At 38.6% G+C, this 24,355-nt stretch overlaps 1 pseudogene; it reads left to right on the forward strand.

Annotated features, from left to right (window-relative positions):
* The first annotated feature begins 83 nt into the window (after window positions 1-83).
* LOC149241938 (sodium/hydrogen exchanger 1 pseudogene) lies at window positions 84-23,133 on the forward strand (annotated as a pseudogene).
* Window positions 23,134-24,355: the final 1,222 nt, after the last annotated feature.

A 24,355-nucleotide genomic window follows, 5' to 3' on the forward strand; every position in this document is an offset into this window, starting at 1 on the left:
ACACACATATTTTCATGCCATGAGTGTCCTATCTATCTCTAGGTATAGTAGTTGTTGAGAAACTCTCCACAGTTACAGGTAACATGGCTTCCAAGAGAGCTGCATCGAAGGATACTATTGAAAGTAGCACTGGGGATGCAGTTGAGCAGGTTTCTGTGAGTTTACCAGTTTATGTAGAAAGTCAGTTGTTCATTGAGAAGGGCATGAAGTTAACATGGAAGGAAATCAAGGATATCTTTGTAGGAGACTTCAAGGAAGATCTAGAAGATCGACAGGTGTATGTCAATATCCACCGGTCAGGCTTACATAAGGTTGCATGCAGGTACCCCACATTCCCATGTGCAGACATCATCCACTGGATTGTCTCACACACAGATCCCGAGACTATGACATTGAGCAGTGCTAATGGAACACAACTTGCTACCTTTAGGACGAAGAATTATCATCAGATGTATCCCTTACTCAGTCGGTGAACTGCATGGATGAACTTTTCTATGCCATCCATAGCTATGTAAACATCAGGGGTATCATAAATCCCTGGGTGAAGGAGCCTTCAAAGTTTAGATCCATTCCCAATCATGTTTACAAATCGCAGTCACTCAAAAAGGCCTACCAGTTCTTGACAATCTTTGCATGCAGATTGTACGGTCAAGAAAGCACGAAGACCTTTCTGAAAAATTGGGTGGTTGTGTTGGACCAGTTGGTGAACGATGGAAAATCATTCAATTGGTCGGATTTGTTGCCTCATCAGTTGAAATTCCATGTGACTAACACCTAGAATCCACCCAAGCATGAGAAAGTGATATTCTACCTGTCTGCATATTTAATTGATGCAATCTATGCCCATCATCAATTTCTTGGCATGGGTTGGATATGGACACCACAGGAGCATGCTGCCAATATTTATTGCAAGTTACTTTCCAAGTGCAGATACCGAGGAGTTATGGCGAGGCTAGCTAACCATTTCATCACCTCGGTGTACAAGTTGATATTTGAGCAGGATCCAGCTTAGATGTCCCAAGAAGCGATGGAGGCATTACTTAACATTGCGGATTGGTATGCCTCACCCGGTGGCACCTTCATCAGGATGTTTGGCGGAGAGAAGCCTCCACATGTTGCATGTTCTACCAAGGTTTTCCATGAACAAGTTGGTCATGCAAGAGATCACATATCACATCTCCATGGGGTTATCAACAGGGTTGCATAGGAGGAAGAAGCCACCATGGCCTGCACTTCCTTTGCTGATTGGATTGTATGAGATTAAGAGATTGAAATATGTGGATTTCGAAGCCAAAGAGATTGCGAAGTTTAGCACCAAAGATTAAAATCTGTATGATCCCCATGAGATTTGCAAGAACCATTGTGTGAGAGTGTATTATCCATGGATCCATGGGGCATGTCATTGGGTAGAGGAGGACCCTTGGAGGTATTGTTACAACCACTCCAAGCTCAATGAACCAGTCAACATAGCCACATAATGGAAAGTTGCTCTGCAGGAAGCAACAAAAACAACAACAACAATAAGCAACAAACTAATGCAGGATAAGGGTAAGAGGAAGATTGCCGAGAACCCAGAGGCTGAGAAAATCTACAAGTTCAAAGAAGATACTCTCATTGAGAAAGAAACTTTGGAAATAGGGGAAAAGATGCAACAATGCATAAAGAGAGCAGAATGGAGGAAGAGAGAGAAGCAAAGGTTAGAAGAAGTAGAAATAAAATTGTAGGAAACATAGAAAAAGTTTAAAGAGGAACAAGAGCTAAGAAGAAGAGAGGGGGAAGAGAAGAAAAAAAGGAATATGAGGAAGGACAAGGTGATATAATAGAGAAAACTACACCCATAGAGGTTGAGGAGTCAGAACATCCAGCAGATGAAGAAGAGGGTGAGCAAATGCAGGATCGAGAGCTTGCTCAACAGTTTGAGAAAATGGTTGAAGCAACGGACATGGATTTGGGACAAGAGCCACAGGACCAAGATATCAACCTCATGTCGAGAGCATCCAAGGTCACCCCTCAGTCTTGACCATCTCCAGTATCAGAAGCAGTCCCGAGCGAGCAAGGAAAGGTTGTTCTCATTTATGATGATCCGATGATGGATGTGTACAATCTATCATTTGATGAGTTGCAATAGAGGATTGTACAAGCGCGAAGAAATAATTTCCCAGATGATCACATGTCACCTGCATTTATGAACGAAAGGGTGATAGTGTCAGATGTCAGGAAGCATCTAGTCACCATGGGCGATGCCACTATGGCTTATGTAGGAGCCACAAACTCAAATTTCAAGTTCGTGTTAGCAGAGAATGAACAAATGGCTAAGAACTTGCAAGTGGACAAGGAGAAAATAGAACAATCCACAGGATCTGCAATGGAATAAATGAGGAAGGCGATACTTGCTGAAGTATCAACTCTTGAGGCCATCATGTGGAAACTCTATGATGGATTTGTCACTGTGCATAAGGCGATTTTCCATATATTTGGTTTTCAACGGTGAAGTATAAATATTATCTAAACTCTCAAAGACATACATACTACTATCTCCTATGTGCAGGAATGGACAATGAGATACAAAGGAGCCCCACTTCACTTTCCCAAGATGATGAAGCTGCAGGTAGAGCTAGAAAAAGCAAAGATCCAGATGTAGATACAGAACTATGAGAAAATCACCCCGTTTGTACGTAACATAGAGGCTTCATATTGACGGTTGTTCAATAGTTTGGATGTGATGGTGAGGATGCACATGACCCCGTCAATCAGTTCCCTCACCGTAGCCAGGGAGAAGAACCAAGTCCGACTAGAGATCAACAAGTACATGGAGCAGATAAGGCGAGAGGCCACCAACGATGAGTTGGAGATGAGCACAAAAAACATGCAGAAGTACATCAGTGGTCCTTCCGTAGTCAAGACCATGCTGCCTATGCTTTAGGATGAGTTGGAAAAAGGTTCCCAGACCATATACCCACAAACTGCAGAGGGAAGAATATGCTACCAGAAAGACACTATCAAGCAGTATGGGGACACAATATCATAGTACCAAGCTTGGTATCAGTACGTCACTGAGAGTCATCAAGTGGATGTTTCTGAGTTGATCTTCCCCCAAACTTCTGAGTCATAGTGTTGTGTCTTTTCTGGCTATCTCTAGCCTATTTTGTCTCACATGGGTACATGTGGAAATTGTATATTATTTGTGAATATATTGTAAGTGAAATTCCAAGTGTCATTACTGGAATGTGAACAATCACTATGTAATGTAATGAGTTATTTGTAAAGAAGTTGAAGAGTCATGAGGGTAGTCAAAGAGTCAAAGGGGAATGCCAAGGGTCACCCCACCCTTTGTTATAAATATAACCTCATAACTCATAGAACATGCTATTGGGAGCCAAGTTTTTGGCTAGGATTAGGCTTAGAGAAGGATTAGAAGTATTATGATGAGCCTTGGTTTCTCCACAACGTAGAGCGAGTATACTTCTTTGTAGGAGAATGTGTTCTTGACTGTAATGTTCCACTATTGGGGCTAGTAGTTGTCAATGGTGTATGTATGTATGGAAATTTCACTTATAATAATAATAACAGAACCAACACGTTTTCATGCATATGTTGTTATTTTAATTGGACTATTCCAGTTGCTTTAGCGATGTATGTTGTTTAACTTACGCATTTTCTTATGAACTACTTCATTTGCAATTGTATGAATCTTGTTGAATGCTTGTTGTTGGATTAACCCGTCACTTTGTTTTGTGGACTATTCTGCATTTCAACTTGTGATGTCATTCCGTTCGTGTGTTCCTTTCAGGCTACGTACTATTACAGGATTCTAAGGGACACACTTCATTTTCCCTTTCATGTGTTAGAACCCCCATGCATCTCACTTGACTCACTACAAGGTCACACACTTTCTTCCGACCAAAGTCACCATACTTATCTCTGCACGCTATCGCGGTCAAGGCACTAGATTACCACCCATTGATGGGGATCCTACTCTAAATGGTCTGAGGTCTAGTTGGGACTTCTTACCGAGAAGATCCCTTGGAATGTTGGCGGGTACAACATTGTCAATGTTTCTGGCACTAGAAGGAGGGCGAGATGACAAGCTAAGCCCTTAAAGTCAGTTTTGAATCTCTGCACATCATTCATGACTTACATCACAATCTCAGCCTCGAGATGTTTTTATCATTCTCATGATTTAGAAGTGTCAGAGAATGTTATAGATGACTTGTCACAACTTAAATATGATGGTGAAGGTGGAACAACCTTTTTAATTCACGAAGTTTCCTTTTTGGGCTTTTTTTTTATAGGAATGAAGTACCCTTAGACGACATTGCTTGTGGGTTGTTTGTGTACACGTTCTAAATGTGCGTTAAGCAATGATGTCTCACATTACCCGCAACCTCTATTAACTCTTTCAATCACATGATCAGAGAGTTAGGTCGTGATTTCTTTCGTTGCGACCGCACAACACTTAATCGCAAAATCCTAAATTTGCAAAAAGCACCTAATGAATTTGTTGCACAATTTTATCAATGCTTCCATCATCTCTGTTTTGAATTTCCGGAAGATGAAGTGTATTGGGAATTTCTCTCCGAAAGGTTTAAGTATCTTCTTCACATATCTAACAATCCACAAGAATTAGAATCTTTCGATCCCCTCCCAGCATACCTCAATGTTAGAGCTTCTAAATCTAAGATGGGCAAGGTTGATGTCACTAGTGACTCCCCGTCCTCTTTTCATCAAACAACTCTAGCTCTGTAAGATGAGGTGGAAGAAGTTGTGAATCCACTTGTTGAACTGTCACCTCCTCCCACCCCACTTGCTGTAGATTTCTACATAGATTTGGACTGCAAGTCTAATGGTTATCACGTGGTGTCATCTCCTCGACCTTTGTTTTCTGGTTCTTTTGATCCTCCAGATTTTGGTGTCTTGTGTTCATCCATTCCATATTCCACATGTGATGTTCATGAGGATCAAGTTATGGACGGAGCTGGTGTTAGGCAACCAACCTGCACTATCATTTTTTATGAGTATGTGTGGGAATTTGAAGAAGAAGTTGCGGTGAAGGATGACCTCCTTCTGTCCCCACCTAGTCCGCTTTATCCTGACATCTTCTGCGATTCTTCCGTTTCTTAATTTTCTTGTGAAAAATTATCCCCGGATGTTTCTACTTCTGATCATTCACAGAACGCTTAGGATGTCAGTCTATCATTCGATTTCAGAGAGGAAAAATCTTTCTTCCCAAATCTACTTGACATCTCATCTTTCATTTCTGGAAATTCAGAGGGTGAAATTTTTTGTTTCTCATGAACCCCTCCATATGATTTGTCAGATCATGAGGATGTCGATGTTTGTCTTGAAGTTTACGATCATGGTTGTCGTGATCTTTTCACTCATTCATTTAATAACGATTCTAATCCACCTACTGTCAATCTTTCTAAGCCACTGGTATTTGACGATTCATCTTCTAATGAGGTGGAAACCCCTCAAACTGTCGAGGCACTTCAGCCCGAGCTGTTGGTTATGTAATGTTCTCATAGCCTTGAGGATAATTCTACTTATGATTAGAAATCTATTGAATCATCTGAGACTCCTCATCACTCTCTTATTCACATTAAAAATCAATCCAGCTTACAACTTTCGCATCCTCCACTAGAACCACACGATATTTTCGCTCATGCATTGGAGGAGTCATACATACCAAGCACTGTGGCGAAACAAAAATTTTCTTCCTTTTTCATGTTTGCTCATTTGTCACATTTGAAAGAGTATACATCTTTGTCATCCACGAGCAATGTGACACGCCACCATGATACGTCTGCAAGGTGCCTTTCATGTGCTTTCAATCTTTTCTTTTCTGTAGATGCATTCAAACTTTGAATGTTCTAGTTTGCGTTGTTTTATCTTTCTTGTTTATTGATTGGCTTGAATATCTTTCTTTTGAGTCACGCCATCACTCACATGGGTCAACCAATGAGTCGGTGGATGCATTGGAAATATCACTTCACATGATTTGGCCCATTTTCTACTTAGATTAGTATTAAGAGTAGTGTTTTCTTTCCTGTTTTCTCCAACTTACTTTTTTTGCTTTGTTTTACTTCTTTCCTTTGCTTGTTTGTTTGTTTATGCACCCATAGGATTAGTTTCCCCATGAAACCGTGTTTGGCATCTTGTGAAAAGCAGGGTGAAATACAAGAGGAATTGTACAACTATCAAGATTTGGTTATCTGACTATTCCCTCTCTTTATGAAGATCTTGCGTTTATTTTAGTCGATGATACCTTGATGGAAAACATGTTCCTTTTAGAGCGAATTATTAGTGAAATCATAACACTTGCACTTTTAACTAGTACTGTCTACTTTAATCGGTTTTCTATATTCAGTTAACCTTTGTCAACTCATTCAAGTAGAGTAAGGTGATGGGGAAAACCTTAACAAGTATGTCAGAGGTATATATAAACATCCTTCTCTGAAGGGACAACCTCTTTTGCTCTTAATAAGTCAGGGTCCCTCTTCCGACTGATGAAATAAATAAGTGCTTATGCACAGTTCTTTGAAAAATAAAAAAATGAAATGAAAAATAATAAAGGTGAAATAAAAGAAAGGCTTCCTGCGCAGATAGGTGAAGCAAATGACTCTGCTGGTGTACTATCCAGGCTCGTTAGCAGCAGAGCAATGCTTGTGTTCCTGAAGTGACTCTGCCGGGGTACTGTCTAGGTCTGCTCGCAGTGGAGAAACACCAGAGATGAAACTAAAACTATGGAATTATATAACTTGTGCATTAATATACCCCTCTTCCCCAATCGAAACAAATCAGTTGACTTGGATTGGTATGTGTGTTGACAATAAAGAGAAGGGTAAGGACTATATCTTTAACTCAAGCTAGTGAAGAAACCATGACGATCAGAGAATCGAACAATACTTCTGGAAGAGTTAGACTTGCTTTACATGAGACAACGTCCATACATAGAGCTGGAGTTCTACCAGTGTCTCGCCAATGTTGTAGCGTCTACAACCACCCTCCAAAATTTTTCCTATGCTTTGTTTTGGAGCCTCCCTCCTTAAAACACAACAACTCATCTTACGCTAACCGAGGTACTTGTGCTTTAATTGAGTTGTATCTTCTTCTTATGACTTGTGTTTTATAAATTTATTTGTTTTCTAACCTGCAAGTCAATATCTTGACTTGGTTTCAACCCGGTTCCAGGCTTTCCTTAGTGATCTACGCAATCCTTGCGGGAAACCATCCTTCAGTCCAAGAATTATGCAGTCCAAGCCGTAGTGAGCCTTCGGTTCCAAAACCGTGCAGAGCCAGTTGATAGTTTTCCTTCAGCTAGGAAAATGCGCAGAGCACGAAAGGCAACCTGGGCCACTCAGCCCAGGAACTGCGCAAAAGCTTTCCCTCAATAACTGCCAGATGCCTTAGCTAGTGAGTTGTATAGTCTCCCCAAGAACTACACAATCTCTATGTGCATGCATGGCATCTTTTTCCTAAAAAATAAAAAAGTGAAAAATCATCCCTAAAATATAGGGACCTATTTTTAGCAGTCAAAGTTGCACTTGAGTTATTTTTGGAAACTGCTGCCAAGTGTCGCATTTTCCTAGATTTTTGGACTTCGCGTCATAAACCTTAAAACGACCAAATCTATTTAATGGACACCACCAAACCTCATTTGCACATTTTATATTAGAGCACTAGAATTCCCGAGGAGATCTACGAACCTTTAGCACGGTCATTGCAACTTTTCGTGGTAAGTCTTACTTTTCCAGTCTTTTACTATTTTTTTTGTCGCTTTTGTTTGCTTGGCTTGTGAGAGTGTTGTTTTACCCATTTTATTGAATGAACACTGGCGTTTTGATTTGGTTTAGCTTATAGAAGTGTTTTTTAAAGTTTTGCATCGCCTTTCCCAAGCATCGCATACATAACCCAGTTTCTGCACTAACGGCCATTGTTGCGGTGACCCTCTCCACATGCTTCATTGTTGTTTAGTTTGATTGATTCCTACACTTTTTTGTTTGCATGCATCGTCATTCACTCAGATCTACACCCACCTTCACTTGTACTTTCCAATATACTTGTTTTAATGTTTCCATTGGGCAGATCTGGGCTTCCTTGGCTTGGATCTAGCTCTTCCCAAGCACGAATTGCACATTTCTAGATCTCAAGGCTCTACCTTGGCTCCAGGAATTATGCAAAGGCTTCCAAGGCCTGGCTCCAACTATGCACTATGTAGTTCCAGGAGCTAGTCTTGAGCCTCGGTCATTGGGATTACGCAATGCACAGTCCCAGCTGGCCTAAGCCTGAATGAACTACGCATTGTGCAGTTCCAGTCAGCAATACCTCCCCACTGGCAACTGGGACTGTGTAATGCATAGAACCAACTGGCAGTTAGTCACCTCTGAGAACCAGTATTGTGAAATTATTCCCAGAAGTTGTCGAGTTTGTTGTTTGGTATGTTCTTGAAGTGCTTTTTGTTTCACGCTAATATTTCCATGCCATGAGTGTCCTCTTTGTCTCTAGATAAAACAATTGTTGAGAAACTCTCCACAGTTACATGTAAAATGGCTTCCAAGAGAGATGCATCAAAATATACTGTTGAAAGTAGCACTGGGGATGCAACTGAGCTGGTGTCAATGAGTTTACCATTTTATGTAGACACTCAACTATTCATTGAGAAGGGCATGAAGTTAACATGGCAGGAAATCAAGGATATCTTTGCAAGAGACTTCAAGGAAGATATAGAAGATTGGTAGGTGTATTTCAATAACTACCAATCAGGCTTACATAAGGTTGCATGTAGGTACCCCACATTCCCATGTGTGGACATCATCCACTAGATTTTCTCACACACAGATCCCAAGACTATGACATTGAGCTGTGCTAAGTGAATACAACTTGCTACCTTCAGGACAGAGAATTATCATGGGATGTATCACTTACCTCAGTCATTGAATCACATGTATGAAATTTTCTATGCCACCCATAGCTATGTAATCACTAGGGATATTATAAACTGCTGTGTGAAGGAGCGGTCAAAGTTTAGATCCACACCCAATCATGTTTACAAGATGAAATCACTCAGAAAGGCCTACCAGTTCTTGATCATCTTTGCATGCATATTGTACGGTCAATAAAGCATGAAGACCTTTCCGTAGAATTGGGTGGTTGTGTTGGACCAGTTGGTGAATGATGGAAAACCATTCAACTGGTTGGATCTATTGGCTCATCAGTTGAAAGTCCATGTGACTAACGCCTGGAATCCGCCCAAGGATGAGCAAGCAATATTCTACATGTTCACATATTTACTTGATGCAATCTTTGCCCAACATCGGTTTCCTTGCATGGATGGATATGGACACCACATGAGCATGCCATCAATATTTATTGCAAGTTTCTTTAAAAGTGTAGCTATAGGGGAGTGCTTATATGTGAACGTCTGAATGCTTGAGTTATCATTTGGCACTTTTGTACGGTGATGGCTATTCTATTTGTGCTTAATATATGAATGACTTATAATGCGATATGTTTTTCACAATTGTTCGGCTAACTTTTTATACGAAACAATTCATCTTTATTGAATTCTTTTCTTATAGCAATTGAATGATCTTTATTACCAATCGCTGTAGAAACTATTTTAGATCACATAATTGAAATATTAAATCCCGGGTTAGTTTAGAATTAGATATTTATGTTCACTAGAATACAATTTTCATATTGTTAGATTAGGTCTAGAATAAAATCATTTTACTTAGAAATTATTAGGAAGGAAATATCAATTCTCAACACACACACACACATATTGGGAAACTTGTCCCATATCCCCAGTCGGACCCACCATCCCAAACGAAAAAGGAGCTGCTTACCAAGGTCCGGGCCGGGTGGGTATCCCCCTTGTTGTAGACCCGATTTTCGGGGCTTCAACATATTTGGCGCTAGAAGGAGGGCCCGAACTATGAATGGCTAGAAAATCTAAATCCAAATACCATTCTGAGAGTAAATCACCCTCAACACCTCCCCCAACTTCTCCATCGCACTTAGAACATTTAAATCTTGAGCAAGAAGTCGAGAAAACAACAACCACTGCCACAATTCCGAACATTTCAAAGAAGTTGACTATTGAACCTCCTGAAGTTGAATCTTTGATCCATAAACTTCAACGATTTTCTATATCGCCTCAAAAATATGAAATATCTCAAGGTAGTGTGACTTCGCATTATAACCCTTCTCATCCTCGTACTTGATTGCAGAGTGAAAATTTTGGTATCGAACCAACTGAATTACCTCTACCTAAAAGGAAGAGAGCAAGGAAATCACCTAAAAGGTCTGATAGCAAGACTCTTTCATCATCATCATCCATCTCAACCTCTCCACTGTGAAGTCAACCATCCACTCCTCCACTTCAAATTATTGTCCAACATACTACTGGAATTTCAGCATCTCCTGCACAATCTCCTGGAACTGTAATATCCTCATCTTCTCAATCGCAAGGAACATCCTCTACGCTTTCTTCTATTAGTAGTTCAACGATGGCCCAAAATCCATGGAATAACCCAGGGGTAATTTTAATGCCTGCACCCTTGAGTCAATTACCGGCTCATCCTGAAAAATGGCTGCCTAAGTTTAATCCTGAAGTAGGCATGCTAGCAGAAGAATACATCAACAACTTTATGTTATTTATAAATCTCAATGGAGCAGCCAGGTCCTGGTATTTTTCATTACCGTCCGGATCTATCACTAGTTGGGATATTTTTCAAGAACAATTCTTGACTAAGTTCAGTGATGATAGGTCTATTGCGACATTGATCAATGACCTGTCGAATCTTAACGCCGAGACAAGAGAACCTATCAAAGATTTTAACTCACGGTTCAACAAACTTTTGAATAAAATTCCTACTGCTTCCAAGCCTAGCGAAGAAGTTAGGAGTGAATGGTACATATCAGCTCTACCATCAAACATAGCGATCTTTGTCGATAGGGCTGCCAAAACAACTTTGGCTGAGAATATGAAAGAAGCAATAGTAGTAGAAAAACGTATCATAGCTCTAGAAAAGAAAAACGTTGTTGATGAGCGTAAGTCAAAGAAGGTCACATTCAAAGAAGATCCCAAGAAAAAACAACCAAAGGACCCATTCGATTTAGAAGGATTGCAGAAAGTTTTGAAAACCATGTCTAACGAGATGGTCGACATCAAGAAACAAGTAGCAGAAACTTCTTCTAAAAATCCTTACAGACCTTATAGAAGAAATCCTTCAACTGATTCAAAACCTCCCAATGCGATTACAAATGCAGAATCAGAAGAAGAAGAAGAGGAAGTTTCCAATGAAAAGCCCACTGCAGAAGAAGTTGTAGAAGTGCATGGAATGTGGGACTTCATTCTCGCTGACGAAGAGGATCAATAGGCATCACCGATAAGTACCAAAAGCAGAAATCAACTAGATCCTCCATAACCAATTCCTAAACAGAAGAGCGCAAGCTCGATATCTAAGGATAAAGTCGCAGGTAAGAAAACGTCAACCAAAGTGACTCAAACAAGCCCAGTCCAATCCGATTCACCAACTCCATCCAAAACATTGATGGTTTCTGATGAAATGGAGTATAATATCATAGAAGACATGAAGAAGACTAGGGATAATATTACCTTTCATGAATTGAGCAAGTTAAAACATAAAAAAAAGCTCCTTTTGAAAGAATTACACGTGATACCAGTTGCATCTCTACCCACAGTTGTAATCTCACAAGCTTCCCATGAAATGGGAAAACCTCCAACTAATGTGACTAATAAAGTTGATCCAAATGATATAGCTTTAATTGGAGGAAGGTCCAGATCTCATACTCCCCCATTTCTTCTTACTTATGAAGTTTTCAACAAAAAATTGCATAATTGTTTAGTAGATTCAAGAGCTTCATCTAATATCTTGCCTAAATCAATATGTGCAAAGTTGAATGTTCAACCGCAAAAGTCTGTAGTACGTATATTTTAGCTGGACCGGTCGCAGGTTGAAGTGATCGGCGAACCAAATCAAGTTACCATAAGGCTGTCATCGAATCCAAAGGTATGTCAAGTTATTGATATTCTAGTTGCAAACATTCCAGAATTTTATGGTTTAATTCTTAGTAGGGATTAGTCTGAAAAGCTTCATGGATACTTTGCAATTGATTGGTCACATATGTGGCTCCCTTATAATGGTAAGCGAAATCAGATAAAGGTTGAGCGAGAAAGACATCAAAAATACATAGTAACAAAATTGGAAGGAGAAAATGAACCTGTAGCATACAACAACAATATAATTGGCAACTATTCTGTAGATTCTTTCTTAGGAAATTTTAATGCTTATACTTCACCTTACTTAGAACATTCTGTTTTATCTCAAGTAGAAAACTTTTCCCAAACAGATAGTTCTAAATGTGTTAATTTTATAGATAGTCCTGTAAATAATCTTTATTTTGGAAGTTATTTTTTGACGGTTCAAAGTCTAATGATGGAGCAGGAGCAGGATGCGTGTTAGTTTGTCCAGAAGGAAACAAAACTATGCTAACTTGTAGACTTGAATTCGATTGCACCAATAACACTGCAGAGTACGAGGCCTTAGTCCAAGGATTATATAAGGCAATCGGATTAAACATCAAGTATCTACAAGTCTTTGGAGCTTCTGAAATTGTGATTAGACAGGTATAAAATACTATAAATTGCCTATCAGGTCATTTAAATCACTATCAATCTTTAGTGCAAGATCTGACTGAACATTTTATAGCATTCAATATTTCATCAATTCCTATAATCCAAAACACTAGTGCTGACCTTTTGGAAAAAGTAGCTTCCAAGCTCATTCCCTCAGAAGACTATAGCCCAGACATATTTTCAATCGAATTAATATTTAGACCCTTAATCCCTGAAAATATTACAAACTGGAGAATTTTCAACGATGATCCTGATATTGTAAGCTTCCTCACATCAAAGGATCTTACACTAGTCAGATAATTGATTAGGACCAACATGATGAACAGTTGCAACAAGAAAGAACTAATAATGCTATGCCCAAATCAGTAGTCAAGTTGGAAGACCTATATGATTTGAAAGACAGATTCAAGAGATCTGCCAATTCAAAACTTCAGAGTTCAACTCTGAACTATGAATTAGTAAATCTAGGAACTGATACCAAGCCGCAGAATATCAACTTAGGTCTTAGCCTAACCAAAGAAGAGAGATTAGCTTATATCCTTCTCTTGAAACAATACAAAAGCATATTTTCCTAGAACTACGATGATTTAAAGACTTACGAAACTTCTATCATCCAGCATACTATCCTAGTGATAACCGATGAAAAACCTGTCCAGCAAAAGCTGAGGAAGATCCATCCCAATCTGGAAAGCCAGATTAAGTCCGAGCTCAACAAATTATTGAAAGCCAAAATTATTTTTCCCGTTCGACATTCTAGATGGGTTTCTAATTTAGTTCCCGTCCAGAAGAAAAACGGAGACATTAGAATTTGCATTGACTTTCGAAATCTAAACAAAGATTGCCAAAAGGATAATTTTCCCCTGCCTCCCATGGAGCAAATTTTGCAAGCAGTCGCAGGATCAGAATTAATGTCCTTTTTGGATGGTTTCTCTAGCTACAACCAAATTTTAGTCCATCTCGACGATCAATTAAAAACTACGTTCAGAACCAAATGGGGTACTTACGCATATCAAAAGATGCCTTTTGGTCTAATCAATGCTAGTGCCACATTTCAAAGAGCCATGGGCATCGCATTTAAGGGACAAGTAAATAAATCAGTAGCAATCTACTTAGATGATATAATTGTATATTCTAAGAAACGTGGTAATCATCTCAAAGACTTGAAGCAAATCTTCCAACGTTGCCAAAGGTATGGGATTTCACTTAATCCAAAGAAGTTCTTTTTTGCATTAAGTGAAGGAAAACTTCTTAGATTCATAGTGTCAAAATCTGGAATCCATATTGATCCCAATAGAATTAAGGAGATTTCCGAAATACCCTTGCCTCACAACAAGAAAGCCATGCAATCCTTCCTTGGCCAGATTAACTTTGTTAAAAGATTTGTTCCTGACTTCTCAAGGATTGCATCTCCCTTACAAGCAATGATTAAAAAGAATTAAATTTTCAAATGGGGCCAAGAGGAATATGAAACATTCAATCTGATTAAGAAAGCGATTGTAAATGCCCCATATTTAGCAACTCCAAATTTTTCCGATCCTTTCATTTTGTATACATTTGCCTCTGATAAATCATACGCCGCGATACTCACTCAAGCAAATCAAGATAAGGCAGAAGCCCCAATTGCCTTTTTCAGTTCAAATCTACAAGGGGCCAAATTAAATTATTCTGACGTAGAGAAACAAGCGTATGCTGTTTTCAAAGCGATCAAGCACTTTAGACCTTTTCTGCTTAAAACCCATACAAAGATCATAGTACCATTTCCAGCGGTAAGAAATCTCTTAGTACAGAGAGATGTGGGTGAGAAAAGAGAAAATTGGGTTACCGCCTTACAAGAATACGACGCTGAAATTAAACTAGCAAATATTGTAAAAGGCCAAGGCTTTTGCAAAATGCTGGATGGAGCATCGCTTATTTCCAAAATACCATCTTTAGAAGTACAAATGTATGAGGTAAGCCTAAACGATGTTGAGTCATTATATGTTGATATCATATTTTATCTTAAGAATGGATATGCTACTTCAAACCTGGATTATACAAAGAAAAGAGCTCTAAGATTGAAGGCTAAGCAATATCAAATTGTAAACGATGTACTCTTTAGGATGAATTATGATTCTGTTCTCCTTCGATGTCTTGAGAAATCTGAAGCTAAAAAAGTGTTTCAGGAACTCCATGATGGAACGGCAGGTGGACATTATGTTGGAGATGCTATAACACATAAGTTCTTGCGCGCAAGGTACTATTGGCCTACACTATTTAAAGATGCGCATAACTATGTAAGGAAATGTCAAGTGTGTCAAACTGCTGCCGAAAGACAAAAGAAACCGTCGTTGCCTTTACAACCAGTCAATATCGATCAACCCTTTGATCAATGGGGACTGGATATAATCAGTGAGATCGTTCCTCACTCTTCTAAACATCATAGGTATATCCTTACAGCTACAAATTATTTTACTAAATGGGTAGAAGTCGTTCCTCTCAAGACAGCTAATGCTGAACAAATCATCAATTTCATAGATCAGTTCATAATCACCAGGTTTGGTTTACCCTCTGCTTTAATGTTTGATAATGCATCATACTTTTCTGTCAATGCTATGATTGAATTTGCACTCAAAAGAGGTTTTAAACTCAAATACTCTACCAATTATTACCCACAGGGGAATGGATTAGCTGAATCAAAAAATAAAAATTTAATCAGAATCATTAAGCGAACCATTGACCAAAATCATAATAATTGGCACAAAGCTTTAAAGTATGCCTTATGGGTAGATCAAACAACACAGAAGGCCTCCATTGGCACTTCTCCCTTTAATTTGGTTTATGGGAAAGAAGTGGTTCTCCCAACTCATCTAGCAATTCCCTCTTTGGCCTTAGTTCAATTTATTGATGAAACACCAACTTCATCCTTGCAACTAAGACAAATGCAAATTCTTAAGCTAGAAGAACAACGAGAAAAGGCTAAAATAACTCATGCTCATCATCAAGCATTAGTAAAAGCTTCTTTTGATTCAAACATGGTATCCAGAAATGACTTTCAAATTGGAGATTTAGTTTTAAAATGGGATAAGGCTCATGAAGAAAAAAATAAACATATGAAGTTCCAACGAATGTGGCTTCGCCCATTCCAAATTGTGGAAATCATAGGTCCAACCACTTTTATGTTGCAGGATTTAGTAGGGAAAAGAGAATCTTTACCTGTTAATGGGTAAATCCTCAAAAAAATATTTTCCATAGAAGAATATTTTCTTATTTTTGTAGATTAGTTTTTCCTTTGACTTAGATAATAAAACCAGTTGTAATGGTTACGTTTGGAATTCATCAAAAGGACTATCATTTCTTTTAGATTTTGTTTTCACTTGTATAAATAGAATTGATTTGGAAAATTGGTCATTACTATTGAAAGCTACAGTCAAAGGTTATAAGCTTAGAAATGATACTAGTTTCAACTTTGTGAATTTTGATTAAAAAACAACCTTTAGTGGGAATTTGTTTTATATCAGTCAATGAAAAGCATCAATAACAAAAACAAGGATTCTCTGTAGAAAAGATATTTTAAAAAAACTCTATAATTGTCATCCAGAGCTATTCTTAAGGAACCAATGACTTCCTCCCTACCTAGAGAATTACGATCTTCAAGGAATAATCCAATGATACACTTTAAACTTAGAGAATAAGAGGTCTCATCACGAGCCCACTTATCATGTTCATAGATATTATAGCTCGCTAACTTTGCCAAACCTACATACCAAAACAAGGCAATGACTCAAGATTGTTGCAATCAAAAGACAAGGGGTCTCATCACGAGCCAACTTGTTTAGCAAAGTTATAAATCAAGTGAGTGGCACTGTCATAATTTGGCTACCAAACCAAGGCATTTTTCTTTAAGAACTAAAAGAAAATAAAAGCAATAAGTGTGGATATGTATTTCTCTTTGAAAAATTGCATATTTCTCCAAGTAGGATACAGGGTCATTGCTCGGTAACAGGTAACCCTGTCGAGGCTATGAACGCCTGCTGGCAGCAGAGGTTCTACCTATGACAAATGAGCATATTTAAAACTAATTTACAGAGGAGACTATGTTTTTATCTTCACAAACTAAGTAGTGGCTAATGTAAATACAATGACTAGCTTTAGGAAGTAAATAATCAAAGTGAACATAGAAGAAACAAACTAGCATTAACAACTAAAAGCATGATATACTTTATCTTTCTATAATAAAGTTTGATTTTCCAAAAATCCCTTCTATTTTGGAAGTTTAGAAAATTCAAAAGAAAATAAGAGATAACTGGTTCTTACAAGTGAATCGCCAATTGTTGTGGCCAGCAACAACCCCCCTTCTTATTTTAGTTTTGACATCAATACTAAATAAGTGGGGACCCTTCATCTAGAAAATAATGATAAATTAGAATTTATGTTTCTTTTTTGAATAAATCTTACTATCATAAACTTAGGAGAATATACGCAAAAATTCAAAAAGACTCAAGTTTATGATGAGTTCGAATAAAATCTTTCTATTAATAAACAACATCGCATCACAAAAGGGAAATAACGATATCATATAAGAAAACTCCTACAAATGCGAAATCGCGATGCGAGATCGCACACCCAAGGAACTCATCATATCACAGTTTTCATATCCTTCAAACGTCACTTAAGGTGAAATGTTTCAAAGCTGGCGATATGCGATAACAAGTCTTGCAAATCGCATTTCGCAGAAAGCATGATAATGAATAAATGTCGAAACATAACAGATTAGCGATATTGTGATCTGCGATATTGCGAAGCAAATCGCAAAATCGCATTATCACAGATCTGTAGGGCACACCATTCTAAAAAAGGTTTTTCATAATCCGTTGTCAAGTCATGCGCATTAATGTTAATTTAATAAGTTAGTTGATGATCATTAATGACATAAGGTTTTGATCTGATCAAGAAGTCAGTTCACTTAGGGTGATATATTTTATATGATTTCAAACATTTAAAGCTTTTCTGTCACGTTATTCATATCATTACTCTTTCTTGATTTCATAAATTGCAGGAGCGGAAAATAGAAAGATATACGTAGCAGTGTTATGGGGAAAATGGAAAAGCTCCAATTTATGAAGACAAAGAAATGACACCCTTATACACAGATACCGCCTATAACAGAGATGCCGACTTTACTACTTGGGAAGGCATGTACAGTCTACTCGAAGAGGAGAATCCCATAGTAATGGAGGTTACAACAACCGCAGACTCACGAGGATCATCTGAGGCATCAATTATAGAGCTTGCATGTTCATTCTTGCACCGTATAGCGGCGAGACCCAAGATTCTTCCATACACGGACATGATCAAATGGGTACTAGATAGTGCTGATATAACAGACAAACAATTCAAGACTCAAAGTCAAGAACTCATTGGGTCATTCACTGCACAAGATTTGAGACTCATGTATCATCTACCAGAGCCACAGGTAACCTACAATAAACAGCTCATGGAGAAGTTCGCTAAAGAAAATGAGAATTTGGCGGAATGCACCAAGGACTGGTCTGCAAAGGAAGAACCACTAAAAAGGGATAAACACGGTATGTACAGTACTGGTTCTCTCTCTTCCCCGTATTTCTTTGTTATCGCTATGCTCTATAGACTTTTTGGAAAACCTGATGTCAACAAGTTTTCTTCTGAATGGTTACCCCTGATAGATGCCGCCACTAATGCTACTATTGTGGATTGGGCTAAGATATTGTCTAATAATTTAGCTATAGCTATTTGGAACTACCGGTCCAAAAGAGCTACTACTCAGAGGATTTATCCTCCTTTCTATTTAGCCGCTTATGTTATGGATACAATCTGTTATGTTTCTAAGTTTCCGTTAATGGGTTGGAAGTGGAATACTTAGAATCTGTTGCCCATTCACATGTACCATAAGGAATAATGGGATTCAAAGTTCATTCCACATTTTTATAATATTTGTCATGGAGTCATGCTACCTCTACACAGAATGTTATATCACAGGGACGCTCCCAGGTTCTCTCCTGAAGCAGAAGTTGACATTCTCCCTGTCGCAAGATGGTTTGGAGAAGAACTTTTCACCTATGTCAGAGTATTTGGAAGCATTGCTTCCCCTCATGTCCTACCCTTATATGTCCCTGATAAATTATTGGCGCGAGAGATTGCCTACCAAACCTACGGGGTGGGAGGTATGAGCAAAGAGCTGAAAGACAAAAAGAATGCCATTTGGCTGCAATTTCCTGTGGCCTGTGGGGCCTTTTCACTGTTTGATCTAGGACATGCATTCAAAGAAGTAGACAATATGATATGTCTACGATTATTCAAATTTCCAGGAAGACAATTTGATCCTTATGATATCATCAAGAATTTCACTACTGCCGTCAAAATAAAAGTATTTTCCAGAGAAGATGATCTTTTTGATGATACCTTTCAACAGAAAAATACATTGAAAGAAGTTCTGCACTTAGCCCAAGTTCAATTTTCCCTAGTAGAATTTCAAGAATTCAAATTGTACAGAGAAAGGAGACTAGCCAACATCCCTTTGGATAAGTTGCACTTGGAACCAATAAGGGGGCCAACTCCCAGTATTAGTCTAAGTGGAAGTTCAGGCACATAGAAATCTAGATCTAAATCTGGGAGAGAATCACCAAAACGCTCTAAAAGGTCTGAGAGTGACCATAATAAAAGTGAAGGGTCAATAAGAGATACTGCCCAATCTAAGGAGTGCCCAGAACAACAGATCTTGATTACTCCACAGGTAAATCTCCCCCCTCCCATCATCTAGCCACCACTAGTAAGAACTGAGCTGGATAAAGAATGGGAGACATTTAATGAATTAATTAATACTAAGGAGCAGAGCACAAAGACACCTGAGAATAATGTGCAGACAGTGAATGATATGGTTATTAGAAGAGTCAGCAATGTTCCAGAAATGGAACATATTCCCATTACCCCATCTTCTTAAATCATGCTCAAAATAGAGGAGATTCCTCCTCTAGATATATTTTATAGTCTACAGCATAAGGCAGTGGTAAGAAGGCAAAGAAAGAAAAGGAAATTGGACAACGTGCTCTCACCAGAGGCAGAGCAGTTGGACATCCTTTGGCAAGATCCAACCACTGACCCTACTGAAAATCTCACTAAATTATCACAGATCGCAGGAGCTTATGCTCCTGCAACCATTGATAAAGTGTCCGAGGTACAAAAATTACATAAGGATAAAGAGGAACAAATACAGATCTTGCAGCAACAACTACAACAAGCGAATGCCAACTAGGAAGCAGAGGAGAAGTTAGAAAAATTGCAGCAGGAGTTTCAACAAATGCAGCTCGGATATCAGAACAATTTGATCGAAAAAGAGAATCAGTTACAGGTTATGCAAGAAATGCATAAAGATTATCCCAAGCTTACAGAGTTTGTCACAGAAGCCATTGCCTTAAATGACCAACTCTTGCAACAACAAGAAATATTATGCCAAAGAATACCACAATGGAGCTCCTATTGTGAGATAAGCGAAAAAATCACTAATCAAGTCGTAGATTTGCGACATGATTATGATTTAATTTATAGAAGAATTTCTGATTATTTGGCTTGGCAAGAATCAGAGGAAGGAAGAAAGGAAAGCGCACCCATAATCAATGAAGCACACAAGGAAATGCTTTTTAACAAATGGGATGTACAGATCAGGAAAGAAGAACAAGCAGCTAAAGAAGTAGCCACGACAACAAACAATATGATTGACTGTGTCAATGAAAACCTGCACAGAGCAAATCTCATATCAGAGACTACTCCAAGATTTCTCCCAAATGCACAACATTTACAGAATAGCTGGAGGCAAAACGCTGAAGAAAGAACAGAATCCATCAAAAGGTTAACCAAGTTGAATTGGGATTCTTACTGGCAGTACTTGGTTAAACCACACAGTCAATGCATGAATCTCAAATGCCTCACTAACTCTGCCGAGAAGATAGTGCCAACACTTGCTGATTCTGTTTTTGCAGGACAACTAAAGTTAGAGGTCAGCCAACCAACTCTCCTCAAGCCGATGTTGAATGCTTGCGACCACAGAGAACAGAAACATAGAGTGTAATTTTTAGATTCAGTTTTAGTTTTAGTTTTAATTTCATTTTTGCCTTAGATGAGGACGGTCATTTAAACCTCCTCCTATATTTTTGTAATAAACTATTTTTAACATTTAGCTAGTAGTATTTCAACCCTTCTCATGCACTTAGAGAAGGGTCCTGAAATTTGTCAAAAACGTTTCCTCAGAACATGCACTTCTGCACCCTCAGAGGAGGTTTTGATGAATGAATGCAACAAGGTTTATTGATATCTGTGTTTAATATCTGCTACTGAAATTGCACTTTTGTACTCTTAGTAGATGTTTAACTAAGAAGAGATACATCATTATTGCTGAAGCTCATGAGTAGAACTTGTTATCAATGGTACTTTTATCTCTTAACGATTTATGCTTATGTGTTTAACTGATATTCATGTTTAGTTGTTTATATGTGAATTCCTGAATGCTTGAGTTATCATTTGGCACTTTTGTACGGTGATGGCTATTCCATTTGTGCTTAATATATGAATGAATTATTATGCGATATGTTTTTCACAACTGTTCGGCTAAATTTTTATACGAAACAGTTCATCTTTATTGAATTCTTTTCTTATATCAATTGAATGATCTTTATTACCAATCGTTGTAGAAACTATTTTAGATCGCATAATTGAAAGATTAAATCCCGGGTTAGTTTAGAATTAGATATTTCTATTCATTAGAATACAATTTGCACATTGTTAGATTAGATTTAGAATAAAATCATTTTACTTAGAAATTATTAGGAAGGAAATATCAATTCTCAACACACACACACACATATTGGGAAACTGGTCCATATCCCTGGTTGGACCTGTTAGACTCCGTCTCATGTCAGAGATTGATTCTTCTTCAAAACCCTGTTTTGAAGAAGAAATCATTTAAATGTTGCTTTTTAGATTATGTAATTTGTTCTTCAGCTCTTCAACTGGCAGCAGCGACTTCAAGCTCCTATCCCTGCACAAGCACAATTCAAAACATCAATCAGAGGCAAAAAGCTATTTGGAGAAAGTCTCACTGGAAATCCCGAACAAACTTCATTGTCACAGCTATTGAATTAAATGATTGTGTTAGCGCTGGTGCAATGCTGCTGTTCAAGAAATTTGATATTGGACCCTTTGAAATAGGCGATTACCTTGCCATTGGAACTATTTTCTCTGCAACAGACTCAGTTTGCACTCTTCAGATTCTGAGTCAGGATGAGATACCTTTGCTTTATAGTCTGGTATTTGGTGAAGGTGTTGTGAATGATGCCACATCTGTTGTCCTTTTCAATGCAATTCGTAACTTTGACCTTACTCATATTGATGGCAGCACTGCTCTGCAACTGTTTGGTAACTTTGTTTATCTCTTTCTGACAAGCACTGCATTGGGGATTGGAGCTGGGCTTCTAGGTGCATACATCATCAAAGCTTTGTACTTTGGAAGGCACTCTACTGATCGTGAAGTAGCAATTATGATACTCATGTCGTATCTCTCATACATGCTCGCTGAGCTGTGTTCCCTGAGTGGGATCTTGACTGTTTTCTTCTGTGGCATCGTTATGTCTCACTACACTTGGCATAATGTGACTGAAAGCTCAAGGATTACCACCAAGCATGCATTTGCAACAATGTCATTTATTGCTGAAACATTTATCTTCCTTTATGTGGGAATGGATGCTCTGGACATTGAAAAATGGAAAATGGTGAAAAGAAGCCCTGGCACATCTGTTGGCCTCAGCAGTGTCCTCCTGGGTTTGATCTTAGTTGGAAGGGCAGCTTTTGTGTTCCCACTTTCTTTCTTGTCAAATTGCTTAACAAAGAGTCCAAATTCTAGAATTGGGTTTCGGCAGCAGTTTGTCATATGGTGGGCTGGTCTTATGAGAGGTGCAGTTTCAATGGCCCTTGCTTACCATAAGTTCACAAGTTCTGGTCTTACAAAGTTGACTGAAAACGCAATCATGATCACAAGCACTATCTCAGTGGTCCTTTTTCAGCACAGTGGTATTTGGATTGATTACAAAGCCTTTGATTAGACTATTATTGCCTCAAAGCTTGAAGCCAGGACAGGATAATACATCGGATCCATCAAGTCCAAAGGGCTTTCATATCCCACTTCTAGGTAATGGTGAGGTAGGGGACATTGATGGGCGTAGTGTCCGAAGGCCAAGCAGTTTACGCATGCTGCTGTAAGCTCCATCATTTACAGTGCACCATTACTGGCGAAAGTTTGATGATTCATTCATGCGTCCTGTGTTTGGGGGCCGAGGTTTTGTTCCCTTTGTTCCCAGTTCACCAGCTGAAGCTAGAAATGGCGATGCATGGGCACGGTAATTCTAACAGAGTGTTGATGATCTGCCGTTTTCTGGTTGAAACTGTATATCTGAAATGAGCTGAGACATACAAGTTACAACAGGCATGAGTTTGCTAACTGTGTGTCGTAAGGGCGCTCGAATGAGACTCAACATTAGGTGTTCTATAACCTCAGTGAAAATACTTAAGTGCATATATCACTTTGACTTTGTCTTTTTATGTTTGGAACGAAAGTATGGTTTTTCTTGCAAGGAAATGGACAATTAATTGGAGTGGATGAACCAGTTGATAATTTCAACTTAGTGAATGATGGAGAAGCCTATCCTATGTTAAGCGCGGTGAATGACCTTGGGGTTACAACATCAATACTTTCAGAATCAACCTACAGGCGTACAAAGTGATCGCTGTTACTGAAACATTCATATTAAGGTGGTATAAATCAGTTGTAGTATGCTGATCAGAGTGACTTGTTGCATTCCGGGGTTCACCATTTCTCTTTTGCAGGACAGAGATCTGTTTGTTGAACAAATCAACCAGATTGCACACCTCAAATTAATAGAAATAAGATGCCAAGAGATGTGACAACTGATTCCCTTTCGAATTTCAGATTCTGTTCAAGATATGAATAGAAATTTGTGCTTTTATTACTTCACTTCTGACGTCATATTCGGATGTGTGAGAATATAATTTGCAGATTGTGCAAAGCTTAGAGCGTGGCGAAATGGCGAGATGGCGGCAGGAAGCTCTGGTGGTGTTGATGTGCCTCTTAGTAGTGGATCATTTCTCTCAAATATTGAGCGGAGGCACAAACTTATGAGCAAGGAGGACTCGGGCACGCTACAGAGGGACTGCTTTACGATTAGTATTGCAAAATGCAGGTATATATTTTGGTTATCTTGCAGTGAAGATATTCAGTGGTCAAAGCTGCTTGCAAATCTGCCTTTGCGCAGCTTATTGCTCTATATGGAGGATCACTGGACGGCATATGAACATTTATTTCCACAGTGGACTCAAAAGAACAAATACGAGTTTCAAAGGGCAGAATGGCTTCTGTTGTGAAGACAGTGCCGTTGTATCAGTCGACAGCAATATAAGCAGGGTATTTCGTTTTTGGGAACCTCGACCAAGGCTTCTAATGTTCTGGGGATCAACAGGTAATTAATTGAAAGAGGTTCAAAGACTGGGCTGAGTACATATTGAAGTTTGTTCATGGCCTCAAAGATGGTGTTATGACTCTTGAAGAAATTCGATCCGGTGTTGAATTAAGAGGGACAGAGCTTGCTGGCCGTGACAACATAGTTTTCATCC

This window comes from Pinus tabuliformis, chromosome 8, assembly GCF_031772625.1.
Source record: "Pinus tabuliformis cultivar Carrire ecotype Pingquan chromosome 8, CPIR1, whole genome shotgun sequence".
NCBI lineage: Eukaryota > Viridiplantae > Streptophyta > Pinopsida > Pinales > Pinaceae > Pinus > Pinus tabuliformis.